Source organism: Anser brachyrhynchus, assembly GCF_964034855.1.
Source record: "Anser brachyrhynchus genome assembly, chromosome: 7".
NCBI classification, from domain to species: Eukaryota; Metazoa; Chordata; class Aves; order Anseriformes; family Anatidae; genus Anser; species Anser brachyrhynchus.
In genome coordinates this window covers 34,493,802-34,517,778 of record NC_137701.1, presented here as the reverse complement: position 1 = coordinate 34,517,778, position 23,977 = coordinate 34,493,802, and the positions used below count along the sequence as shown (strand labels likewise).

General features: G+C 42.5%; 1 protein-coding gene across 18 annotated transcripts in view; it reads left to right on the top strand.

The window, feature by feature from the left end:
* Positions 1 to 23,977, top strand: part of NCKAP5 (NCK associated protein 5) — a 440,024-nt gene that overhangs the window by 37,560 nt on the left and 378,487 nt on the right. For 2 of the 18 annotated variants that reach the window (XM_080599363.1, XM_080599388.1), the window contains exon 1: positions 3,390 to 4,099. The exons of 13 other annotated variants lie outside the window; for them this stretch is intronic. The gene's annotated coding sequence lies outside the window, so the exon portion shown is untranslated. Of the gene's footprint in view, positions 1 to 1,676; positions 3,354 to 3,389; positions 4,100 to 23,977 lie in introns of those variants that run through there. 3 more of the 18 variants (XM_080599361.1, XM_080599391.1, XM_080599389.1) reach the window with 3 other exon arrangements.

Below are 23,977 nucleotides of genomic sequence, written 5' to 3'. Positions count from 1 at the left end.
GTTCAGCCCCTAGGGGGCTTCCAATAGGGATATATCAACATTAGTCAGTAGTGCAATGCAGCAGGAGTGGCATAGTGGAGCATAATAGTTTCTTCATGAGCAAGGGGTGCAGAACCAGATTTAAATAGGTCACAGAAGGAAGTGTATTTTCATAAATACGCATCCTTCCCCCTACCCCGCAGCATGGTGGAGTTGTGGGTGTGCTATGACAACCTTTGTGGCGAGGCTTAGGAGAATATTGTAGGCCAGTGGAGCTTAAGTCTGCTGTTACCCTGTTCTTGCCTGCCCAGGTCTGGAAACCTTGAAGTGTGCAGAAGGAAGATGGGCAGGCAGAAAGTGATAAGAAATGTACAGAAGGTATGGTCTATTGTTGTGAGCACAAGGGCTGTGATTTGTCCTCTGCTTTCCTTTTGCCTATCCACCTCAATTAGGGCCAGGAGAGTCTGATCACCTAATTACTTGCCTTCACAGCATTTCAGGTGGGCAATCTCTGGATTCAGGAGAAATATCTGACTGGTTGGTATTCTCACCTATTTTTTAAAAGTCTGTAATAACCCTTATTTTAATGGTTCTACCTCCTGGTTTCTAGCATGCTGGTCAGAGGCCATATTCTTTCTAATGTCCTTTTCAGAGACATCATTCTTCTCGTATTTTGTCATGTGTTTCGCTAGGACTCCGCTGGTGTTTTAATAAATCCTCCATGCTTGCATTCTCATCTGCCTCACCTCCTTCATTTTTAACCAGGTATCAGTTACACTAATAGCCTTTAGATATTTCCTCAAGATGGTTCTGTTTGACTGGAAACTTTTTCATTGATGCGTAGCATTTGCATAAGGGAAAATCAGCTTTTCATTCACTATGGGGTTTCTCCTTCGCCATAGTTCATTCGTGCTTGTGTGTAGTACTGTAATGTTTTTTTCCTCTCGTCCAGCTGAATGCCAACAGCAGTTAGAGCAGGAAGGCAGCAGAGAATTGCCATTAGGCATGGTGGAAGTATTCTTTACTGCTTGATGTCCCTGCTTTTGAAGGATTGATTATCTTCCCTTTGATAGCAGCCATATTTCTCTCGATGTTTTTTTTTTTAATAGTTTCTGAAATTTCAAAGTAATGCTTTTTCTTTTTTACTGTGTTAAGGGCTATTAACTGTCTTAATAGTAAATGTTTCAGATGCTTAAGTTTTTGTCAATGCATGGGTTTTCTTGTGTAACTGTTACCAGAAAATCAGTTTAGTGTACAGCTTTTCTGAGGCTTATTGTGGCTGTGACTCGAATCCTACATGAGTCTTGAAAATAAATCAGTCTCCTTCTTTTGAAAATCACACCAGCACTGTTTCTTTGGAAACACTGGCCAGTGTCTCCGATTTAAATAATAGCAAAGATAGATATTGAAGCTAAATAATGGCCAATTGTCTTCAGTGTCCTATAACAATCAGTGCCACATCAAGGCTTCATGGCTGTCATCACGCAGCCCATGACAACGCACGGGATTCCCAGCGCGACAGCATGAATAGAGCTCCGACCTTTCTCTGAAGATCAGGGCTCGGCAGAGGCAGCGGGACGGGGCAGGCTGTCCTGCGTGCTGCCCTTAGCCGTCCTGCCTAGACCTCCTCCTCCTCCACCCCGTGGTTTGTGCTGATACATGCTCAGATACTTGCACTATAGCAAATTTATCAGGAAGGCTTATATTTTTTAAATAAATACATGAATTTGTATAGGTAATGTGGTTAAGGATTGAAATATGGTGAGTTGTAATTGCTGGAAATGATCTAGGATTTTCTCTTTGTTTACGGCTGAGGTCGCTGCAATTCTCCTTCCTTCACCCATATCACCTTTTGAACTTGCTGGGAGTTTTGTCATCAGCTTTGGTAGGCTACAGATGAGATAAAGGTGACTGGTGCTCTATAATCATCTGTTTCCACTTGGATGAAGATGGAAAGTCTGGATTTAAGCCTCCACTTCTGTTCCCTTTGGCTTTCAAAGATCTACAATGCTTCCTAGTGCTTTTCAGCTGTTCACCTGGGTCAGCTCTACCCTGTGCTGTAACTGCAAGTGTGTGTCTGCATGGGACAGCTATAGATGCGTAAGGAAAGAAGGAAGGCACTGAGGTGCTGGGTTCATGTCCCAGCTTGGTCAGAGGTATCGTGTCTTCAAAAGTGGGAAGACAAGAATATTTCTGTATGTCATGAATATATTTGAGGATAAAATACGTGAAGTGATTGTGATACGCTGGGTTACCGTAAGAATGTGGGCAGACTCTGGATGGCTGCTTGACCCTCTCTCAGTGAAGTATCATGAAGTAGTTAAAAGCTAACAAATCTTTGGGCTTCTCATCACTTATCATCTGCTTTGGCTGCTTCTTCATGTCTGTTTTTTTTTTTTTTTTCTTCCTCCCAAGTGGTACTTCCAGTAAGTTCCCTCAAGACCTTAGTACGCTGAGGGTTTGTACTTCTTAGGAGCATAAGCCAGTTAACTATGGAAATTTCCAGAGCTGGATGGAGTCAAATTATTAAAATATGCAACCCTTCTGCAGTATAATGGTCTCTCTCTGTGGCATTAATCCTTCTCCTTTTCATACAATGCACTTGAAATGCTGCTTTTCTCTGTAGGCGGCAAGTATTGTCATAACTTCACTTCAAGAACTATTCACCTTTTAAATGTAAAAAACAGTTCTCATTGTACTTCAGCTAGAGAATAATCCCTTTTCTTTTGCGCCTTCATCCTCCGTGGCACACTGATGATAAGTGAACTCTCGAGCAGTTACAATTTCACAGGAGCTTTCATGGGCTGCAGAGCTCTGGGTTTTTCAGATACCACGCGTTCAATCAGCATCGCTTGGAATGTCTCTCTGTTTTTAAATCTGACTTCTTAATGTTGCTACATTCAGCCTAAATATTGCGTTTTGCAGTGTGAATTCTTGTGGTTCTTTCATTAATGTCTTCTCATTCTTTTCTCTGAGCAGCTGTTGGTAGCTCTCCCTAATGCTGTCAGCTCTTAAACCTCTGCACTACAAACTGCAGAGCAGGATGAACTCACTGCATTAAACTAAGGCCCTGCAAAGTTGGCTTGCAGTGCACATTAGGAGCCCAAAAATAAAGAGAAAGGGAAAAGTGAGCCATTACTAATGTAATGGACTAAATTTGCTTTATACTTTGATCCTCGAATAACTAGCACATTAGCTTTTAAAATAATTTTATATACAGAAATCCAGCTGGTAACATTCTTCATGTGTTGCAAGTATAGAAACAATAATACCATTGTTATTTCCACATAGTGGCCCAGATCAGATAGAGAAAAAGCAGAAGGAAGGCCTCTCTCTGGAAGCACAGCGATGTTGGAAAACTAACGCCGAGCTCCGTAAGTCTGCAGACCACTCTCAATTTCCCACTTCGTAAGGCTTTGTGCTCCCAGGATAAGCAAAAATGTAGCGAGGAATTATTAATTGCATCACCACACCTATATAATGGAGTTCACTGTAGTTATGTAGGAGTCAACGGTATTCAAACAGTTTCTTTTGATGAAGTAATCGGGCTGCTTCTGGGGCCTGTTTCAGCTGCTAGGGGCGTGCTTCAAATGTAAATGACTGCCAAATGGATTCCTTCGAAATTCCAGCCAATTAAAATACATTTAAAGTGCAGCTGGTGGAAAGCAAAAGGCTCATAATTGCCTAAGAACCGTTTGGGCATGAAACAAATCCCTGAAGTTTGGTGAATGCGATTATTAAATGCTGCATTTCTGCAGAAGCACGGCAGTCGAACAAAGCTGTCCTCAACCGCAGTCCGGCAGCAAAGATGACACTTTTAGCACCACCTTAACTGGGACAAAGCAGGGAGTGTGTTTGTTAGGGTGTCAGTTTTCCACCCTTGGCTCTTTAAACCATGCAAGTTTGGCAGCTTGCCCTGTGTGGTGCTGCATACAAATATTGACAGAACACTGTGGTATTTGTTAAACCCCTTCTTGGGAAGCGAATGATTAAAACTCTGAAGGAAGATCTGAGAACCTCAGACTTGATATTTTTTTCAGTAGCACTGTAATATTTACAGAAAGAAACAGAAAATAGTGAATGGGGTGTCATGAATGACCTTCCTTTTCTGCTTTGCCTTGTAAGTAAGGAGAGATTTTTTTTTGTTTAATGTTTTAAATGTTGCTCTGAAGGAGGTTTACAGTTGGTAGCTCTGAAAGAAGCCATTAATGCTTTTGATTTAACCTCGTGTTTTGGGAGGAAGCGACAATGTAAAGAGGTGAAAGACCTTACCAGAAGTAGCTGTATGCAGTCACTGATGATACACTGACGATACCGCGTGCGATAGGTGCGCAAACAAATGCACGTCTAGGTTTGAATGGTCACGCTGCCCTGCTAGGTTAGAAGTGAGCCTTCAAAATTTGCTGCTTGTAATATGCCTGTGTAAAGTTTACTTTTGCTGTTTTAGAGATCATTGTGCTGATTTTAAAAATGCAAATGAAATGGTTATAAATGGTTCAGAGTGTTTTTTTTTTTTCTACCTAAGGTTGTGTCAGAGAATACTCTCTTTACCCATTTGGTATTCAACAAGCAGTTGAAATTAGGGGAATGATTTTTTTTTCTATGTTGTCTCTCTTTTTTTTTTTTAGTTACATCAGGAAATAATAAAGAATTCAGAGAACGTCTTCCAGAACTAACAAGTATTTGTTCCTACCTATTATGTCTTATCTTATGAAATTCCTACAAAATTATACAAAATTCCTAATTCCTTCCTATTCCAGTATATAATGGTCAGTCAGTCATGGCTTCATTTGTTTAACTGTGAGTAAAGTTTCCTGCAAATTTCATGGTGACAGATCATATTGCAGCAGTAGGGGTTCATTTAAAAGTGCCTTGTTAATTGCTGATGTGTGAGTAGCACAGAGAGTGTGCCAAAGGGAGGCTCATAAAAAATAAGCTTATTGCCAAAATAAATGTCAAATTATAAATATTTAAAAACACTTATCAAGAAACTTAAATATAAGTACACTTATACTATGAAAATTAATGCAGTTAAAACAATAAAATTCAAGAGAATTAACATTAAGAATCTCTAAATAGAGGGGTTGATTTTCTTGTTAAAATACCCTTTTTAAACTGCAAGTATTCACAGAGGGAAATCTTTTGATAGAGTAGGAACTATTTTGTTTGGGTAAGTCCTACTCATCACCAGTCACTGTTACTTATTGCAATTAAATAAGCATTGACCCCGATTTTGTATTATGTAAACTATGTGTATGAAATACATAGGATAAAATAAATATCAAATTTTTGATTTTTGACTTAAGGGACATGAATCATGCATGTAAGCACCTGGTCTATTATAGCGTTAAAGATCTGATCCAAGCCCAAAGGCGGTAGGAGTACAGAAGGGAGTGTGAAGAAGTTAGCTGATCTTAAAGAAATGGGCTAGAGCAAACCAGCTATGGCTGCAATAACAAGTTAACACTGACAGTAGTTATTTTTGTATGCTATCTGACTTTCAACAAATGGTATGTTTTAGGGTATTTTGGGGGATCTGCTGGTGAACAGGGCTGTATGAGTATTTTTTTGTTACAGAATACCAAATGACTCCTTTCTAAACATGAGGTGGGAGATGAGAAAGCCAATACAGGAATAAAGACCCACCAAAAAGTAGCCTGTTAGCCTTTTTGATGGGCATTCAGGGCCAGCAATGGTGAAACTTGTTTCAAATTAAGTCTCCATCTTAAACAGGCTTGGCTGACTCAGGATAAATCAAAAGATGAATCTACGTCCTCCTGCATAATGACATTTTGCATTTCGTGTACTTTTCCTGTACGCAACGATGGATGTATCTCCTAGGTCCAGTGATTCAGCTAATACGCTGTTTACCTCAAGGAAAACGAGAGGTGCTTAGAAAGTATGCAAACAGGTGAAGAGGATGTATTAGTACTTCTGTATTTCCTTCTTCTCATACCAGCATTTGACTGGGCTTCAGCTGTTTGCACATCAGAGCCTCCTTTGCACAATTAAACATGGAGCAAGCGTCTCTCCAGGGAGCTTACTGACCTACGGGCACGCTGCTGCCTGGTCTCTGGAGCTTAGGTGGAGTTACGTGTGAAACTTTCCAAACTACAGTGTGCTCCTACGCAGGTGTTAAGGAAATAGTTTGGGAATGCTAAAAAGCTTTTTAGGCCTCCCCAAGGTTAAATATCCTTTGGAAAGCTTGCTTTTTTTTTTCCCCCCCTTGTATTAAATCCCCTTGTCCTTAAATTCTGCCAAAACACGGGCAGATTTCTATTGGGCTTTTCCCCCAGAATGACTTGCTGAAAAGTTGTATGGCTCTGGTGTGACTCCACAGGGAAAATTACATGAGTCCAACTGAAGGGTCGGCATAATTTATAATGGCAAACAGATGAGAACTTTCCTGCAGTATTCCCCTGGGCAGTATTACTTAGTGATTCTGGTACGGCTATAGCCACTACTACTTCATGTCTCTGGCAGGTCAAACTCTGAAATCTTTGGGTATCTGAACATATACCCTTCTTTATTAAAAGGCTTGCAAGGAGTCCATAATGATTATACTGCCCACAGGACTAGAGAATGGCTATTCTGCTGCTTTCCTGAAAATCAAAGTGCTCTTTGGTTTCTGCATTAAAGCATCTATTCATTTTACTTAGGATTTACTATTCATTCCCTTATCATGTTGCTGATGCTCTAGAGAACTCCAGAGGACAGAACCTATCCCCAACCTCAGAGTATGTGGAACGGCAGCAGAGGGAAAGCTAATTAGTGGATGAAGATGAGTCTCATGCAGCCTGAACTCTAGCTAGTAGCAAAAGGCCTTTTACCTGGCAGAGGGGGAGACTTCTCCTGTGCGCATGGTATTTTCCTGTAGTTCTGTGAATAGATGCCCCTTACATTGGGTCTGCCTTCATATCCTTGATGAGGACTCATGTAGGATGTGCAGGAGGTGATGTACAATTGATGAAGGCGTTGGCCTAAGGGGAACTGTTGCTCTGTGTCAGCCTTGAAAAATTTGGTGGTTGGTTTCTGTGATGGGCACTGCATGGCACGTGCTTCTCTCTCTGCCACAACTGTCTTCTGCCATGGTCATTGGATCTGGTCCTGAGCTCCACGGTCTGGTGGCGTACAGCCAGGAAGAGGCTGTTGATAATGGGGGACTGCGAGAAGACAGCTTGGTGCACGTTTCATAGTTTCTTCTAATACTCGTTATCCCTCCAGCGTGATTGTATACCACCGTGTCCCTCCCCAAACGCAAGGCAGTAGCACGCTGCACCCAGTGAGCTGGGCTTGGCTTCCATTTTGCCTCAGCAGGCAGTGGCCTACGGGTCTCTTTGGGGCTTTGCAGGTGCTCAAACTCTCTTGAGCGGACTCCACACTGAGCATGTGATAATCACATCTCATCATGCTGATGGCAGAACTGGTGCCAGTGGAGGATCAAACCCTATTCCCAAGCCAGTTGGAAATTAGGAAATCCTGTGGGAAGAAGGAGAGACAGGGTTGAAAATGTGAGTGTGGCTCTTTCAAAGAGTGGTAGAGAGGAAAGGGAAATGAGAGCCTTAAGTCTAGATCCTCTTCCATAAATGCAGTCAGTGCAAGAACAGAACTGTTTCTGTATGAAATGGACCTTCAGCTGAATAGCTGGCAGGCCGTTACCTGGGTTGTGCAGCGTCAGAAAGATATAGGAGAAATAAGTACCTCTGTATTTGATTTTTGAGTTCATTTCTGTTAGCTGTGGAATAGCATTGCTTGTACTTTGCATTTAGTAAAATAATTCTTCATTTTCCCCTTACTGGAACCTGAGTGCAGTAAGAATAACTTAGGAGTAATTGTTAGCCATGAGGACAGCCTGTCCTAGTAAGCATGGTGAAGGTTAAATTTCCATGACCGTTCCAGAGATCTGAAAAGCTCTGGTAGGGCCAGTTTTGTTGATATTTTCCACTGAACCATAAAAAGTAACTGCAGGGGCTGGCTTGGGTCATGTTCCATGCAAAACTCTGGATCAGTACGTGTCCTCTGTTGATCAAACTTAACCAGATAAATATCTCAGCAGCAATGTGCAGCACAGGGGTGGAGAGATCTCATAACTTTCAAGTCTCAAGAGGGAGTTGAGCGTCATGTTTAGAGTATGAACAATTTGGAATGGGATATCTTTTTTCAAAAAAAGGGCCAAAAGGTTGGTGCTTGTTTTCTAGATTAAAAGTGAGAATTCAACGGCAATTACGAAGTCGTTTTTTTCATTTACACCAAAGCTGTGCCTGAGAGTTTCCTCATAACCTTGGGACCTGTGAAGTGAAAACTGAAAGCAAGCACAACTACTGCACCTGTGTGCTTATAGAGAAACTGCTGGAAGAAACTAGAGTAGCACTCGTGTTTCTTCAGTTTCATCAGACAGTAGGTTCTGGTCCTCAGTGAGGTGATCCATTCTTTTCTCATTCATCTCATACGAATAGTTTACTTGTAAAGGACAATTAAAACATTTCATATCCCTTTCTAGGGGTATCTTAAAGCAAAAACACGGATTTCTGTTCATTTCAGGCGTGCTTGCTGTTGCAAAAAAATTTCTACCGGGGCTTCAGTTCCGGGATTTCTGGTTCTGTGGGATTTTTAAAAATAATTTTCTTATTTTGTTTGGTCAGTCATTGATTTGGTTCCTATTTACTTAGGATCCCACGTAGCGAAGTTGGGGGCAAGCTGTTGGAAGGACGGGTAATTATTTCCAAACACAGAGGTTGTGCAACGTGTAAAGGAAGAGAAGAAATACTAAGCTAACATAAATTGTTGAACTCTCTGACATGGTTATTGGAAAGCTTAAAGGAAAGAGTAATGTATACCAGATACGTGTATAACAAGAACTACATTTTTGGTAGGATTGATTTCCAGTAAGAAATAGTAAAAGGCAAGCAGGGCAAATCAGAACGTGTTGCAGGAAATCTCTTAGTGGGACTTACTGTGTGAGTACTTGCTATTATTTTTTGTGGAGCTAGTTCTTATGTAAAGTTCTTCCTTATACAGTTTGATGTCATAAGGGTGAAGGGTGATCAATACTCATGACAAAACATAGAGCTATCCTTTAATTACCCAAATCATGGGATTGTCAAGGCTGGTTCAGGTTGTCCTTTAAAATCTGGAAATTGTAAGAGCTCTGGCAGCCTTCTCGCTGCAAACTTCACCCCGGTGATGAATCTAACTCTTAATCTATGTCTTTAAAGTAAGTGATTATTTCAAATCTCACACTATCTGCCTGAGATCCTATGGATAACCTGAGAAGACAGACCTTCTCAAAGCTGCTTAAGTACTTCGGTGGCAGAAGAGGCAACTCCCCGGCCTCTCACCTAAGCAATGAAATCATCCTGCATACGATTAGGTTGCTGATCATCCTTTCCTCTCCAGAAAACTATTCTAATGCAAACAGTATTTTAGTTACCCGGAGTTGCACAGTTCAATGCAGTAGCCTGGAACTTTAGTCTTGTAGCAGTAATTAAAGCTGATAAATGAGGGCATCCCAGTTAAATGAGGTTTTAAGGCCTTGGTGATCAGTGTGTGTAGCTGTGCTGCACAAACTGGATCCTGGGCCTTAATGAAATTGTTCCTTCAAACATGCATCCTGCCTACAGGACCAAAGTCATTTTTTCCTGTCCAAAGTCAAGGAGTTCTCCCCTTCTTTTCTTCTATGGTAGGAGAGACTAAACAGGAATTGAGGGTAATTTTTATGAGACTTCTTCTGCAGCAGCCCACATGAATGTTGTCTTTGTCGCATCAGCCCAGGAGAATTTCTCAGGCAGTTGGGCTCATTACGCAGAGCTTTGTTCCTGTAGGGTTAGGCTGTGTCTCTAGACACCGATTTGTATAAATGCGACTGCTCCAAGGAAGGAACTGCCTTTATTTCCTTAATTTGTTGGAAGAGAAGTAATTTGCTTCTATTTTCCAGTCTTTCACCCACACTGGCTTTTTGTGGCTAGTCCTAAAGGAAAAGCCAATTCATTATTCTTTCCAAGTCACCCTTACAGAGAAAATAACAGTAGCTGTGTAGTTCCTACTCTTTCCTTTCCATCTCCTCTGTGCCCGTAGGGGATATATGTGGGGATACTATCAAAGTAACACCTGTATTTAGAGTCTTTGTCTTTTTTTCAGTCTAGGAAGGCTGTGTACAGCTAAGAAAGAAACTGACCCACTGCAAGGGATTGTGTATTGGAGGCTGTTGTAATGGGGAACAGAATGTATTCCTGGAGCTATATTCACTTTCAGAGCAACACAACTTGAGCAGCATGCTCTGACATTGCAATGTCCAAGGAACAAGTATTGTTATGCCTATTAGTGCGGGTTAGCTTATAAAATTATTTTATACTTTCTTAACACTCCTGTGGAGAAACACAGCAGATTTTTTTTTTTGCCGTTTTTGTTGCTAACTCCTTATTTTCAATAATGTGATGCAGGTTTTTGTGATGTGAGTTGTTACACGCTCTTGTAACTTAGAAATACGTGTTGCAGGGAATACCCAGGTGTGAAATTTCATCTCTCACAAAACCCTGCAGAGGGTAACGTCGCCCTGCTTCCTTTTGCAGGACAGGTACTCAGGGAGAGGTCTGAAGGCTGGCCTGGGCACACAGGAAGCAGGGGCGGTGATCAGGCACTGCAATCCCTGCTTGGCCTCAGCGTGCATGGCTCTTTGTGCAGGTGGGATGTGTGATTACAGCTGTTCTGCAAAATAAGGTATTTTAAAGTGCTTCGTGATTGCCTGGCCTCAAGCGCGTGCTGCAAACACAGTGCATCACTAGTGAGAGTAAAAACTGGAAGAATATTTTATTGACTAGCTCTCGACGATGGAGCTTTATGAGAACAGAAAGCAGCTCCACCTGTACTGTACTTGGTCACCTCAGGAGGCTGTCAGGGGGTTGCTGAAACAGTAATTTTGAAGCTAAGTATCAGTAAATGGATTTTTTATTAATTTTTTTGTGCATTTGAAGGTTCCTAGAGGGGAGAAGTATGGAGGCTTTCCCCAGAATGTCATGGCTTTGTTGTTCAAGGTATGGGTACCTCTGGCAAGATCCTTCCTAGCACCAGGAGGCATATGCTACAATTTCTCCAGCACAGAGTATATATTTGGTATTTGCTCTTTGAGATTGCCTTCCATCTCTTCTTCTGAGCTAACCTTTCCTCTGCCATGGAGGATCCGTTGATAATGTGTTTTTTTCATTCATTACTAAGCGTTTCACGCAAGTGGTACTGTAAGCAAAGACACATCTTCTTGAATAGTAAAAGCATTGATCTTTCTGCAAAGCAGCAGGCTATCTACGTGACAGGACACCGAAGTGGAGTTTTTTTGTGATTTGTTGTTTATTTTTTTATTCCTACAAAGCTATTTCCTTCATGCACAAGAGGAAAACAACAACAACAACAAAAAAGGTGTGTGTGTATGGGACTGTCTGAGGAGGATAGGGGTAAGGGAAAAGAGAGCTGAGCAAACATGCATCTCAAACCACCATTTACTACTTTCCAGCTGAAGTCCACCTTACATTAGGAAATACTTTATCTTTGCCCCAGATCACTGGAATTGATCTTAAGGTGGGGTTTATTGTCATTGCTGCACTGAACTTGCTTGCTGAATCTCAGTGCACAACTGGAATCTGTGACAATTGGCGTCACCCAGGAATATGCTTTACTGACCAATTCAGGCGTTGTTGGAGAACAACGTATTCTTCAGTAAGATTTAAGACTTTGGAATACAGATGCAGCTTCGTTTGGACTTTGTTAATACCGAGGGGATCCAGCTTCGTGCACCAGGTGCAGGACAGCACAGGAATGCTGGAGGTGGTGCTCCACGTTGGCAGTGCCTTACTCTCCAGGGCATTCCCGTCACTCCAGCTTCACCCTGCCACTGCTGTCCTGCTGCTGGCACCCAGGTCTTGACAGCCAGAATCAACTGAGTGGGGGGAAAAAAAGGCTACCTCAAAGCAAGAGAGGTGTAGAGTGGGGCAGAAATGAAGATGGGCAAGGGGTTGGCCCAAAGTCCCCCAGGTGACAGTGGCAAAACTTAAAACAAACAAAAAAGACCCAAACCATCTTGGTTAAGCGCTTGTGCTTTAACAACCACAACATCACCCCTTCTCTGACTATGAAGCTCTTAAATAATTTTGCTCCTCGCAATGACAGTCATTGTTATAGGACTTCTTCAAAAGATGAGCGTGCTCTTGCCTTTTGACAGTTGCGAAGTTATTTTCTTTGAACTGTTATAATCTTGGCTTTGCAGAAGAACTTCCCGAAATGAATGATGATTGTACAGAGCTGCTGGTCTCTGCCTCACATAAAGCAGCGGCTTGTGGAATGTCTGCTGAAGTTTGAGTCAACAGCGTAGTTTGTCTCTTGTCAAGTGTTCCTTTTAATGCAGGAAAGGGAAGAAAAATTCATTTTGTGTGACACTGCTCACTAGGCACGCGGCTGCATGGCGCGTTCTGCTGTGAAATCCTCAGCTACTCCACAGCGGGTACTTAGGTTATGCATTTGGTCTTAAAGGCCTAAAATGACTTCTGGAGGGGGACTCTGTTCATTGGTAGAGCTTTTAATTTTAGAGGACAATAGTAAGGATCCTTCTGGTGACTCTTGTGAGAACAGGATTCTGCCACAAGCGGAAGACCACCAGAAACCTGAAAGGACAGCTGTACAAAGCCGGACGTTTGGCCTGATCTCTCCATTCAGCCCTCAACTAAAACCAGTTTGAGAGCTCGTGCTTTTGGCATATGGGACAGTCACCGTACCCCACTACGTATGTCTTTTGCAGAACAGAGATGCCAAGACATGCTGAGGCTACACATAATGGACACAACAAACCTTTGGGGGTCACTCATTCTGAGGGAAAGTATGCCACACTAAAATTGATTCTGCAAACAAAGTTTTGTGAATGGAAAAAAAAAAAAGGAAATACTCTTGAATGGAATATTGGGATGCAGTAAAGAAATAGAGGACAAATTCTAACTGGCATAAACGGGTGCTGTCTACTTTTGCCAGAGGACTGAGTCAAGTTGTGTAAGAGGTTTTTCTGATGTGGACCTGGATGACTCTGTGGTAACTTGTGACAAGTGGCAGTAGCTCACCAACTCGACACGTGCGATTTTTATCCTTTTCGCATCGAGATGGACAAAAAAAGTTCCTGAACCGTTGAAGTCAGAGTCAGCAGCATGGTCAATCTGTTGATTTCCTTGCTAATGAAAGTATGGCATAATGAACCATTTATAGGAAAATTTTAACTGGTGGAGTAAAAGCTCATCCTTCCACTTTCTATGGGGGAAGAAACATTTCATAAAGAGTCTTGTTCTGGGATAGACAACACATCCCATACACAGTCAGGTGTATTTGGGGAAAAAACAGTTGTTTGATGGATCAGAGACAGTCACTGGTATAGTCCAAAGCTCTGCCTGTTGTACAGTGATGAAGAAGAGAACAAGTGGATTTCCCTAGAACTTCACTCTAAAATCCCACCACATGGACACTTTTTTTTCCCCCCACTACACTTTGCTTTTTGCTTAGCAGTTTGGGAAGATCTCATAGACTGTTTTCCTCTGCAGAACCCCGGTACTTACTGCTTCCTTTTTTGAGCAAAGCTTTTGGCTGTTGCCGAGGCTTGTTTGAACCCACCCGATGCAGGAATAACTGTTCTGAGAACGCTCTGCCGTGGCCGCACGGACAATTTTATTCTGTGGACTGGAGGTGGAGGCTTGAATCCCCTGGCAAATGCTGTCACAGATCTCAGTAGGGTCATTTTGCTGCCTGGCTCGAGAGAAAACAATAAAATAATTATTCAGAAAAAAATATTTTAGAGCTTGAAACACTTTTCCTTTTTGTACACCACATCCACAAGTGGCCAAACAATAAACAATGGGAATTTTTGTCTCAGTAACATAACTTAGAATAAAAAAGCTGGAATTCTTTCAACAGAGTATATTCTATTCTTCTTGGATATTATGAAAACTGATGTCACTTCTAATTCCTCAGGAAAGAAAAAATCCTTACAGTTTGCAGTACATCAATGCAGTCATTTTTTCCCCTGACTAATCTATAAAAAGACATTGTATATGAATGTTATTTTCTCTGCCAGAAATGCATTCCTGGAACATAATAAATGCTTTTTTTGTTTTTGTTCAGTAATTTAGATAATAGTTTCTCCATGAGGTTTCATAACATTTATTTACTACCATAAACGATTGGACCAAGTGATTTCAGCAGTCAAAATTGGAATCCCTCAGCAGTAAGCTTTCTTATTGAATTAATTTTGTGAATATTATGCTTAAAATAATTTCAAATGACAACTTTATATGAGCAACATAGAATGGATATGAAATAAATCTGTAGAGCTCTGTGCATGAAGCACAGGAGACTTTAATGGCAGAGGCGTCAGCTGCGGAGATTCAACTAAGCAAAACTTGTTCTCAAATTATTGACAGCCTCGGATAGTTACAAGTATTTCTTGTTCAGATCAATGAGATTGCAGTGGATGTGGCCAACAGCACTTTCATGCTTTGCAAATACAGCGTCTTGGGAATTTCTTTCCTCGCTCTGTGAGAATCCAAGTCTCAGCAAAGCCTCCCCGTGCTGCTGCACCCTTTGCCGGCCACGAGCCCACAGCCAGGCCCACTGCCTCCTGCTCTAGTGGTGAGCTCCTGGGCTCTGCGCATCTCACGGGGGGGGGACCGTGGTTAGCCGCGGCCGTGGTGGCTTCCACGCAGCATGGGGAGATGGCTGCTATGGGTTCTGCTGCCGTCCTGCGGTCACCCCGTTGTCTAGAGCCTGGTCAGGTGGAAAGAGGGAGAGGTGGGACCTGCAACGTGGCCTGCTCTGTGAAATGTGTTGGGCTGGGTGACACAGAGCTGAGGGGTCTGCTGGTGGCAAGGCAGGTGGCTGTGGGGTTGGAACTGGCGCTTCCACGGTCAGCCTTTGGGTGAAGCGCACGTAACCACTTTGTGTGCATCTGCTGAAAGTGCTCTTTCAGAGACAATCCAACTTTGCTGTGCTAGTCCCTATTTGCATACAGCCCACCGGGAAGATGGTGGTATAACGAATAATGCTGTGCCCTCTTGGCTTTGCTCGTATAATTGAAAGGAAATCAATGACAGCTCAGCCTCTCTCTCACTCTAGCCATGTATCGCTCAAGAAAATGCTTGTGCGTGTCAGTCTGGCTGAAATTCCACTTCCTTTTTTGTTTTTTAATCTGATTCCTTGGCATCTTTTCTTCACACTCCAGTTACGGTTTACATTGCCCTTACTGCATGCAGTAATGATTGCTGAAGGTGACCAGAACAGTGTAAATTATCATATTTAAATTACAGATTGTGCCTAACTGTTCTGTTTCTCTGTTGTCTGTTGCATTCTACTATTTTCTGATGGTGCTCATTTCACCTGAAAAATGAATCACTTGCTGATGGGTTTAACCACCTTCATTTTTGTCACGGAGACGCTAAGCATCATCCCCCTTCAATCAACTCAAGTTTGAAGTTTAATTGTGTTCAGGGGAACAGTGAAGTAAGCTGTTGGCCTGGAAAAGTACTATGTTGTATAGTCTGGGGGACTCTCCAGGGTTAGAGAAGATAAAAAAATAAATAAATTAAGAGGGGGGAGGAAATGCCCACAGGTTGCACTATCTGCGGGGGCATCATTAAAGTACTGTGGGAGGGTCCGGGAGTGTGGTGGCAGCACCCTCTGCTCCGCCACGGCCGCTTCACATCCACAGCTCAGGCAAGGACAAGCAGACCGGATTTAGCCTGACTCTGTTTTTCCAAATACCTAATACTCCCTACAGCTAGAGATATTATCAGTATCATCACAGCTCGCAAGGACAGTTTTTTTAGCTGAAGGCATGACTGATTTCAAAGGTATTGGAGGATGAACGTTACTTCAAGTTTTTTGTTTTGTTGAATAAAAGTTTTGCTTGATTCTCATCTGTGCGCACATTTGCCACGGTTTTTGTTTTTCTGTTAGTTTAATAATGTTGCCCCCCAAAGAATTTTGCCTTTTTCTTTAAACCAGGCCTTGATTTTTAAACAACCTCACTGGGGTGTTTCATTCGTGTGAGTGGCTTTTAGGCCGTACCTGGCCTCAGGGGGCTGAGCTGAATCGCATCCCTCTGGCACCCAAGCACCTTCCCACTGGCAGCAGCAGCCCTTCGTTAGGCAGCGCTTGGAGTGGAATTACTCCTCTGGGTCCTGGAGGTACGTTGGGCTGAGGGTTTTCACAAGCCTCCCGGGGGCAGTTTCAGGTGCGCAAATCCCAGTGAGCTATCCCCTCAGTGAGATGTCACCGAGGTGAATATCATCAGGCGGACGGAGATGACTCCTTGTGCTGCTTCTTGGAAACTTGCGGAAATTGGGAAAGGCTCTGTAGTGTCAGGGAGGTCGGAGTGCTTGTGTGAACTGTTACCGGACATGCAGCTTGCTCAGTGGTGCTCCTTAAATTCCCACTGGTACAACACGTTCTTTTTACCTTGCTGTTCCTGGGCAATTAGTATATGAAATGAAAATCATCTTTAGTAGGGCTCTTTTGTAATTTCTGACATAATTTCGTGCATGGAAGGAGTGCCATATCAATGACTCTTATGACACGGAGGGACGGTGGCTAGGTCAGAATCTTTCCCGAGCATGGCAGCAGATTTTAATATGTTTTTCATTTGAAGAGAGTAAATGTTTTAGGAAAAGGACACAGTAACTTAGAAAATAGTTTCCATTTTTGTGAGGTTTCTATCAGATCTGTACTCTAATAATAAAGTAAATCACTGGAAAAATTAATGTTTTTTAAAATAGTATTTAGCTTTTATTCTTCCTATCCAGGAAAGCCTAAGTCACTTAGGCCCATATCCGTGTAGAGACTAAGATATCGTAACTCTCACTGAGATACTTTTCCTCCTGTATGCTAATTACGTTAATATATTTGAAGTTTTACTCCACACTGGTGAAGAGTTAAGCACTTTCTTTTTATTTTTTTTTCCAGTTGCAGTTTCCATTTACTTCTAAATAGAAAAACTGCAAAGTCCTCAGGTTTGGGCTTGCTTAACATGCAATTACCTGAAGACAAACAACCAAAGAAAAGCCATCAAATGATACATTTCCACAGATAATTAAAACCCTTCTCTTTTTTCACTGAAGGAAGTCTTTTATCAGAGAGAGCAGTGAAAACTTCAAATCACTGAAACTTTTTAGACCTTTTGACTCGTGTTATGTTAGGATCCCACTCCAACCAAGTGCATTGTGGTGTTGATGTCCTTTTATTTATATTTATTCATTTGAACCTATCTGTAATGTGTACGCATACATACACACACATTTATCTTGGTGGCTGTACAGAACCTAGAGAAATACTGGGGAAACGTGCTTTTAAATACGAATTGTATTGCTTCATTCTGCCCAGACGAAATGACGTGATGAAATATCTCTTTTGGCAGTCATACAGAGTGACATGTTTTTAATTTCCAGAATTATTAGTCACCTGGGCTTGCAAAAACACCTGTTGCCTGTGTAAACCTGCTGGTCTAAATACCCTTGCTGTGATGAAAATATCCTCGCAGCGATGCTCCTTATCCAGTAGGTCTCATTTTCCCTTAACTTCAAAAGATTATTGTCCTCTTGGTACTCACTCGTGTTCTCTTATCTAACAAGTAAATGTCAGAGCCAGTGGGGGCTACAGACCTGGAAAATAATATTCAAAAGGAAGCCCCTTGATGTGGCGGTGTCTGGGACCGTCCTTTTGGCAGTTACAAATGGCACAATAACACCTGAGAATAGAAAATCATTCCGTTTCTCAATTCTGCATATAATTGTAATGCAGCACCATTCCACTTGTATTTATTGTTTGTTAAAATAATGCCCTGATGTGGTCAGTTAAACAGTATCCTCCTCCAACCACCCTGGAACAGAAAACCCCAAAACCCCTTTAAAATAATTGGCTATAATTGAAGCCCAGCAGCTTTGATGCATTTTCCAACTAACTGTAAAAACAGAGTACAAAACCATTATTAACAGACTAAATGCTGACTAAATGCAATGAGCTAAGCAGCAGTCAGCTAAAGGTTGGTCTGGCTGTTCTCACGGAGAGCTTTTGAGGAAGGAGACCTTTAGAGAAAGATCTGATCTTCTCCTGTAAGGTGCCAGAGCCAGACACTGAAGTGTTTTGATAATTGGTCCTTTCATGCCCGTTGGTCGTTTGTGCCCTGTTAGTACAACTTAACAAATAACACATTTTTTTTTTCCTGCAGTGCCTTTAAAAATAGATTTCACGACAGTTGGAAAAGCTATTTTGCAGTTTAATTTCCGTAGTCAGAGGCTTTTCATTAGCACAGCTTCTTATGACATATAAGTTTATTCTGCATGTAGTTCAGTTACACTATGGAAAATCATAGTAGTAAATATCTGCTAGGTATACAGGTTTTTGTAATCAGTCCCTGACAACATCTGTCAAAACAGTATGGGGAAATTCGGGTTTGCTTTGTCATTACAGAATGGGACTGCTTGTTTATTCAACAGAAGAAATAAAGCATATTGAGAGGAGGCCAAAAGAGTCACACTGACTCAGTCACTGAGACTTCAAGTTTCCAGCTACAGGATATTTTGGTTCCAACATTTCACATCAATAATAAACAATCTTTATGGGAACCATCAAATGATAAAAATGAGAACATGAATTGAGAGCTAGGCTATATATTTTTTAATCTGTTGTATGCTATAGTTTACATTAGGGTCGATCTCAAGATTGGAAAGAAGCAGGTTCTGTATCACAGGAGTCTGATTTTCAAATAAATGTTTGCCAGCTATGTGCGATACTATCAATAATTCATCACTGTAGTTCTTCCGAGATGGTCTGCTGATGCATGTGCTCTGTCAGAGCACATGGTAATAATATGAGCATTTATGTGATTTACAGATCTACAAAATAGCAAATAACTAGAAATTTCTTCAAGTGACAGTACGCATAGGCTCTTGAATGTCAAAAATAGTGTGCGTGACAGCTGCAGTATGTGTAAATCATGCTCGACTGTTTAAAGAGGTCTCTGGGTATAAGTACATGCACTTACACTGGCATCCTTGTAGTCCATTCCCAATAGCTGATTGACAGATTGTATTTTATGTAATTGTGCATTTTCTTATGTTTCTGTTAACTGTTTAATCCCCTGTGGTGTCCAGTAGTTCCAATTCTATCTCTTGGCAAATAGAATTTGTAGGGCTCAAACCACGGACATTTCCCTGCCGCACACTGTCACACAGGCGTGCGGTTCCTTTTAGTAATTCAGGTCTTCAGCAATGTGCTGAAAATTGTGTTGCACAAAGAGGTTTGTCAAATTTTTGCATGTGCTCTAGTTCAGCAAGAAACTTAGAAATGGTGACTCCTATGGTAATTCATTCTTGTGCTTTCACAAAATTCAGGTGAGATGCCTTCTTTGATTGCAGCTACGTGAGTGCCAGTAGCACTGGGAATAGCTTCATCAGCTTTCAGCCAAATTCCCACCTTTGCACCAGCTTTGGTCCTGGAGCTGCTCAGGTCTGTGTGGTGCAACAAAGCACTATCCTGCCAGCACACTGCATTTGCTCCCACTTGTCCAAGCTTTTCACTTTTGTGGTCCAATCTTTTAGCAGTGTACATTAACCTTAAACTTGCTCGGTATTTATCAGACCCTGCGTGCAACTAACCTGTGGAAGTGTGATTGGGAAAGTGAGGTCAGAAAATGTGTTTACACCTTCAAAAGGATTGAAGACCTCTGGCTTTCTGGTCTGTTTTCTGTGGCACAGTGTGCAGGTAGAGATGAGCTTAATCCATCTTCCTAGCACCAGTGTGGTTGCTGAGTGCTGTGGAGGGAGAGGAGCTGTCACTCACACTGGAAAGCTGTGTGTTAGAAGAACACTTAGCAGCTTGAAGTGTGTTCTTCAAAAGAGCAGCGCTTCTGCGTGGAAGGAAGCTCCATCCTTGCCAGAACCGTGCCCATTGGGTGCTGTCATTCATACTTAGCAGGAGCAAAGAAAGAGAAATGGGAATAAGGGGCAACCTCTGGCATTCAGTTAAGGAGAGAGGATGGTACACTGGGTTCCCTCTTCTTTTCCTTTTTTCCCCCATATAACCCTGCAAAGGCACTTGTGTATTAATTGGGTGAGTGTCTGTAAGCTGTAAGGCTGGATAGATTTGAGATGGTGCACGGGTGCGGACGACTTTAAAGCTAATCTGTACAAAAGGACTGCCTACTATAGCACTCGTCACTGAACATCGGTGTGGTTGCAAAGCTTAGCTCGGTATGGATGATAAATTAGATTTTTGCATGGGGAAAGTTTAATAGCTTCATCTCTTTCATTACGGTGGGGAAGAAAACCAGAGTGCAATCATCTGGGGGTATTTTGTGCAAGTACCTCACGTCTCTCTGAGCTGAATGATGCATGGAGGGCAGCCACATTGCGGCCTTTTACCTGGTAGCCCACCTGGACGTCACTCCATCTTCGCCTGGCCCTGCCGTACCCACACAGTGTTCCAGTCCTTCCTGTGTGGGAATGGCCTGGCCGTGGGGCGGCTCAGCTCAGTTGAAGCGTGTCTCTGTGGCCAAACGGGTGCCATGCGCCCAGCCGGGGAAGGTTTGGGTGGTTTCCACCTGGGAGCTGAGGGAAGCGCCCCGGCCCTCCCGGCCAGCAGCAGGCAGGACCCAGCATCTGTGACCCCAGTCCCGTGCCTCGTTGTTTCTGTGGTTCTGTCCCGAAACAAAACTGGTTTTGTATGCCTGCAGCGGTGTGCCGTGACTAAAATGTTTGCCTGCCGTTCCCCCGAGGCTGAAAGATTTGCTGTCTGAGGCAGGGCTGCGGGACAGGGATCAGCCCAAGCGGGGCGGGACGTGCCCCTGCGGCTTCTGCTCCTGCTGGCAATGCACGCTGTGGAGCCGCCCTGCAGCTCGCTTCTCCGCCTGCCCAAAGCCCAGGGCAACCCACTGGCTCCCAGTGGCCACCAGCAGACCCACAGCTGGGTTTTTTATCAGGATGCTAAACTTGTGGATAAGAGCCGGTTTCTGAGCGCCCGTGACACCCACAGCAGCACAGCAGGCTTTGGGGAGGCCTTTGTGGAGGCCTTCCCCCGGCTCCCATCGTTTTCTGAAATTACAGGTCAGCAGCCCAGCTGTTTTCAAAAGGAGGGTGCTTTTGCCGTATTAAACATCTAAATATATATTATTAGGGAAGTTCTACTAAATAAGTCCATTATATTGTTGTTCAATTTATTATAGTGTTTTAATAGCTTGTTTCTGAACATGCTTAAAGTTTTGAACAGGAAAAACAATACAGGTTTACCTTTGGGGTCATTGGGAGGAAAGCAGTAAGAGTTGAAGGTAAAATCTGTTAGACCACCTTGAAAACAGTGGCAAAAAACAGAAAGAGTTGTTCTTTAATTTTTATTTAATAAGTTGGTGTTTTCAGTGAAGCTGCCTCTATGAAGTACTGTTATTTCACCTCAGCATCATGCTGAAAAAGACTAGCAGAATTTCAGAGCTGTTGTCTCAGACTTTATATAGGCTCAAGGTTTATGTTCTGTTCCTGTTTTGATAAATCTTCCTTCCAGGCATAAGGTGTAGAAACGTTTAATTAAAGCTCACATTCTAGAGCAAGGGGTAAACGCTGTGGTAAGGCGCAGACACCGGTAGTGGGGTAACTGCAGGCAGCAAGAAGAGATCGCGGTAAAGATCCACACCTGAGGTGGCCAGGGAGACTTCTCCAGCACTCATTGGAACTCCGGGGGAAAACATTCTGGATAAACATCTGTCTCTGAGCACTGCCCCTTGCTCCCAACACCGGTGTTACTTTCCTCACAAACATTTCCAGAACATGCCATCTTGAGGGAGGGCAACTCTCTTCCCCAGGTGTCCATAGAAAACGAATACTTGATAATTGGAAGGCATGGGATTCGTCACTTCAGGGGGCCTGGCAGCGTTACCTGCTGCCCGGGTCAGCGGGGCCACCAGCAGGCAGCGTAATGCGGGCACCGCCGTGCTTCTCCCCTGCTTTGGCATTGGTTTGGGAAGCTGGGTTTCCAGTTCCTAGCACTGGCAGAGAGTGCTGTTCCCAGTGGAAGCGGGGGCATTTATATAGGTTCATAATGCCTTTATTTTGAGTAAATTAAAGCTGTGCTGACGCAGATGCCTTGATTTATGGCTCTGCCTCAGGAGCGGACCACAAGCAAGAGCCCAGCTCCAGCGGCCGCTGGCAATGCCAGCAGCCTGGTGCAGCGCAGGGCAGCACGTCCTACGCAGCTGCTTGGGTAACAGGCAGCTGTGGTTTTAGCCATTAGCACCAAACCCTTCCGAAACAAACCAGCTCTGTAGGTCTGGGGCAGCGGAGCAGAGATTTGGCGTCAGTTAACCTCCCCGTAGGGTCCGACTTCTCCACTCAGCTTCGGGAGAATTAGCTTGAGTCAGGGCTACAGGAAGAGCTGGATTCCAAGCTCTTCTCCTTCTTGAAGACTGATGGTAGTATTTTAATAACTGTACAGATAGCCCGAATATGTAGGCTGATTTTCAATGTGTACATGAGGTTATCGTTCTAGGTGAAAAAAATCAAATGGCTGCATACATGTATCTTAAATAATTGTTGTGGCTAGGGGGAAAATATTGGAGCAATGAGGACATTCTCACTGACTTGAGATTAGAGAGGCCTTTTTGGCAGGACAAAAATGTAGTTTGCTTATAACACCTGCATATACTTGCATGTCTATGATCTTCTGGTTTTTACAGCCTTTGGTGTCTATTCTCTCCTTGATATATTTGCAGAATTCATATGATCTTCTGCTGGAAGTGCTGTTGGGTGGAGGAGAAATACAGTGCCTAGTACAAACAGTTCCTTGTGAATGCTGCATTCCTACAGTTATCTGTCATTTAGAAAAAATGCAGCTCAATAACCTATTTTTAGCACAGCTTCTGACAGTAGTAATTAAATATATTTTTAAAAATCATAGCATATAATATTAAACCAACTCCTGCCGTGATATTTACCATTTCTGCTCTGTATGTACATAGTGCCCATGAAGACACAGTGGCATTTATTGTTTATCTTGTCAACTGTCTTGTCATTGAATCTTTCTAAGGAAAGAAGGAGAGAAGAAAGAAGTTTGCTTATGTTCAGTTTACCTATATTTTAATAACGTTGGTTCAGCCTTGTCCTGGTTGAAAAGCATTTCTGTTTTGTAATGTATCTGGGTATACTAATAAAATATTTCTCAATCTGTTTTGAATATGACAGCCAGGATTCTGAGGTTGGTGGAAATTTTCAGGTATGTTAGGTAGCAGCTGGAAACCACAGTGAGTGAACAGTCCTAGTGGATCAAGCAAAGCTGCTGAAAATTAATTCAAAGGGTTTCTAGTGTGCTGCAGGTGGAGAAAAACACATCAACTGTATGGTTAATTAGGAAGAAATGTCATCTTATTATTTGCCTAGAGTTGCCTGGTTTTAAAATAGTAAGTAATCACAGCAAACTTTTCAAGAACAGGACAAAGTTCCAGAATTGCCATGAGCATTTCAAGCATTCATAAACTGACTTTTTAAGGGGGGAGTGGTAACCCTGGTCCTGACGGGTAAATAAGCTATAATTAAGTTATTCATTTGCAATGTTTTATAAATACTGCATTTTCATGGCTATCATTTTCTGTAAAAGCTTTTGAAATTTATAAGTCTTAAAAATAGAAACCTAGTTTTAGGGCTTTGTCTACACAGAAAAGTTACTGCAACATTAGCAGTGAATCACACTACAGAACAGCTATTCCACACTGATTCTCTGTGCAGATGTTTCTAATGCCTGCCATGTGGTAAGATTGCACACAGTGACAACTGCTCTGTCCCATCCTATTTTGCAGCAAAACTTCCATGGAGGCTTCCCCAAAGATTATCTAGCTCAATAATATTACTCTAATTTGAAGCCTCACTAAGGTGTAATGTTGTCTCTGCAATGCGAAGGGGAAGTCTTTTATAGGAGGTATATTTTGAATATAGCAGAATACCTAAGT